At 31.0% G+C, this 4,012-nt stretch overlaps 1 protein-coding gene across 1 annotated transcript in view; it reads right to left on the bottom strand.

The window, feature by feature from the left end:
• Positions 1–4,012, bottom strand: part of LOC108749908 (pancreatic lipase-related protein 2-like) — a 17,448-nt gene that overhangs the window by 6,248 nt on the left and 7,188 nt on the right. The window lies entirely within an intron of this gene.

Here is a 4,012-nt window from a genome sequence, read left to right as displayed (position 1 = left end):
ACAATAACTGAAGAAGTCCTTTAATGACTATTTTCAATTATTTTTCATTATTTTTAATAGATTTAAGAAATGTTGAAAATTATTAATATATTTTAATAATAATTACGACAATATTTACATCGCAATAAAAATTGTAAATTAATGTCTTTATATATTTCGACGAAATTAAGTTTTAAAAATGATGTAAACTATAGCATTTTTATTCTTAATGTAGGTATATCATTCTACGATCTTAATGAATGTTCATTTTGCTTTACTTATAAAGCACACATAGTTCAGCTTCTGTCATATAAGGATTACTGAAAGTTCTACCGCAATACTGTATACTATATTGCGCAAAAATGAAAGTTATTTTGCGATTTGTAGAGACAAAACGTTTAGTCTCTTTATTAAGATAAATTATCGTTACGATGATTTACCTTCGTAAGCGTTCTTACATCATAACCCATAGCATAATTTGTGTTTCTCTGGACAAAATTTACAAATGGCATGCAGAAAATTCGGAATATTTCGCGTAGAAAAGATTTATTACAACGACGAATTGATGGCGAACGATTTACATTTCAATGTTAAGCCAGAACAGGATAGCAATACGAATATATCAACAGTAAGAGAAGCGTCACTTACGGTCAAAGCCAGATGTTGAAATAATATGTCTATATGTATTTTAAATAAAGGAAAGTTTCAACTTTCACTTTTTCGATCGTTCGGGGATCGTTTTATATTTCTATTTTCTTATTTTTCTTCACGGAAACCGAAAATTATCATAATATTGATACGCTCAAAGATAAATTGGTAGATATTTTGGAAAAAGAATAAAATTTTTATTTACATCGTTACGAAATCGTTGCCAGTTATGCTTCAATCATTTACTAATTCAGACAGTTGTTGAGCGAATTCTCTAAATTAGTTTTTAAATGCTTGAATTGATAATAATTGACGGCGATTTCGTAATAGTGTAATAAAGATTTTATTAACTTTATTTCACACACAGATAATATATCAATTTTTTCTTGAGTGTAACGTCATTATTATGATGATTTTTGGTCTCCATGAAAAAAAAAAAATAAATATATATGAAAAAATGTAGAAATGAAACAATTCCCAAATGATGGCGAAAAAAGTTGCATTCTCCTTAATCTTACGTACATTATTTTCGAATTTACAACATTTGATCAAACTGAAATAATAATAATCCCCCAAATTAAATCAGATCACCGATTTGACTTGCTACTAACTATCTTAAAGTCTGTGAAGAACTTATTGCGAAATTTCGGATTTGCATTTCGCTTCGATAATCTTCCTCAGAACGCACTCTTTCACGCCTATGATTGATGATATCCCATTATCTTTCCCGTCCTTATTCGGGAACGAGGCCTATTCTCCTGCTATCCTGCCACTTCTTGGGACAACGTGCTCTCTTATTCTGGTTGTTTACCGCAATCTCGGACTCGGTCTTTGGAATGCAGTCTCTGGACGGGTCCAGGAATGACGGTTTCCCTCTCGCATCTCCGACGCATGTCTTGTCTCCTCGTGGGACCAAGACATCCCCCTCGTTAGGGAATGTCCTGTCTCGTGGTCGCGCCGAGGCGGAGAGAGGGCGTCGATTCGCCTACCCTCGGCGAATTCTGCGGGTCGCTTCGCAGCCATTGACGATATAGGCCCCGCCGCCGCCCTTGTTAACACACTTTGCGCCTTCTTCTGTTATCCTGGTAGTTCCCGATGGGATCGATAGCTTACGTAACGACCAAACCCATCCACCTCCGATCGGGTGCGTTCGATCTCATCGATACCGGCGGGGGAAGGAGATAGAAATTTCGCAAGGCTATGTCTTTTGTACGTACAAACTCGCTTTCGTACGTGTCTAATCGATTTATCATTGGTACTACAAGTTGCATAATAACGGTATGATTTACAAAACAGAAGAGAGAACGGAGTATCATTAAAAAAAAGTGTGGTAATAATAATTAAGCCTAGATGAGTTATATCAAAACTTTGGCGAAATAATGTCAATCGAATGTTAAGATGACCGTTTAGTTTACTTCTTTAATGATTACCAAACGGTTAGTTACGACTATTATCTTCAGAAATATTTACTAAACATTACTAAACAAAATACATTTGGTAGCTGTTAATATCTTTTTTTTCAGTGTATCCCTACACAATGATTATATCTTTTGATGTTATATGATTTTTAATTTCCGCATGCCGCGATACAGCGAATTACAAATCGTGCTCAAATGATACTTGTCGTTTATTCGATGTCTTACGATATCGCATATTATATAAAAACCGATGGCACAGGAAAATACAATGAAAGTAACGTAATTTTACAGTCGTTACGTTCGCTGTAATGACGATTGTTTCGTATTTGCTTGTTGTAGCGAGAAGGATCGTTGAGTCTTAGCTCATTACGTTTGAAAACATTTCACTAATCATTTAAATTATAAGTTCGTGAAATGGAAATTCTGATGGAAAGTTGAAGATTCCGATGGTAAGTTTTAGACATTAAAATACGTGTGTATGATGAATAATCAGATCAACAAAACGAATTTTGATTATATCAATTAGAATTCTGGTTTTATCTTAATTGAATTTTTAATTATTTTAATCAGAATGTTTGATAAATATAAATATATATGTCTGTTTTGTTTTGGTTGAATTTATCAGAATTCTAATTAATAAATACTCTTTTTCCAGTGTAAGAATAATGAAATTACGAAGTTGAAAAATTAAATTTAACTTGTTTTACGTATTCTAAACGGTCAAATTTTTATGTTAATTTAACACAAGATTAGTATGTTAAGAAAATAATATAAATATGATAAAAGTTAACATAAGATTAATATAAAAATTTTACGCTTTAACATAACTTAAAAACAAATCGTAAAACATTTCTTTAATAAAATTCATATTTATAATATATTAAATTAACACATACATTTTTTATTTATTTATCTCAGAAATTAAAACTGCATTATTTTTGTTACTTGTTCACTTACTCAAAAATTGTATTATTTTAAAAGTATAACATATTTTAATTAAAAAACATTAAGTAATAATTTAACACAAACTAATAATTATATTATGTTAAATTAACATCCGAAAATGTTGAGAATTCACAATAATAATTTTAATAAAAACCGATTTTAACTAATTCAAAATGTTTTTATTATGTTTTCTGTTCGAGAAAGTATCTAACTTTTGTTATTAATAATTTTCTTATTAAAATAATTTTTTATTTTAATTTTTACATGATTAATAATGCTTTAAGAATGACGTTGAATCTTTTCGAGCAAGACGTTTCTGCGGCGACTGCTATCCTGATCATCTACGATTCAATCGGCTATCTTCGTAATGCTCCGAGCTGTTTGTGACTACAGGAGGGGACAAGCGACCCACTTGACAATGACCGATTTTAAGTAGAAAAATATGAGGAAGAGGAAAAAAGCACCGTAACGACCTGCACCTTTATACCTTTCTTTCACATATGACTTCACACACTCTGTGTTTTCCTTTCTCCTTTTGCGTTTTCCTTTTGCAATCACTTCTTCAACCTTACATAAAGAGGGTTTTTACACTCCCTTCTTGTAATCGCTTCTTATAAAGAAGTCTGGTTTTTTTTATCGCGTAACGTAATCTTCGGAGAACTATTTAACTAATCATTTTACATTCTGGCTTATTTATCTTATCATAAAAACTTGCTTGCTAATTATTGTGCTCTGTCGACTATGTTATATTGCGCTATTTATAGCGAAATAGATAATACATATATCGCGGTACGGTTTTATGGATAATACATATATCGCTCTCTTAATCTCTATCTCTATTAATTTAAAAGTAACATTTGAAAAAAATTAAGTTCTTCAGAAAAAAAGAAAAATATTTTTCAACTTAAGAGCTACGTCTAGTCACAAAGTAAAAAAAAAAAAACGAATTTTCGTGAATTTCTTTTTGGAAAGAATTGTATGTATAATTTTGTATGAAAAATTTTATATTTAAAAGAGCCTTT

The sequence above is a fragment of the Trachymyrmex septentrionalis genome, unplaced genomic scaffold, assembly GCF_001594115.1.
Source record: "Trachymyrmex septentrionalis isolate Tsep2-gDNA-1 unplaced genomic scaffold, Tsep1.0 scaffold11, whole genome shotgun sequence".
In the NCBI taxonomy this organism is placed as follows: domain Eukaryota; kingdom Metazoa; phylum Arthropoda; class Insecta; order Hymenoptera; family Formicidae; genus Trachymyrmex; species Trachymyrmex septentrionalis.
This window is presented reverse-complemented; position numbering and strand designations above follow the sequence as displayed.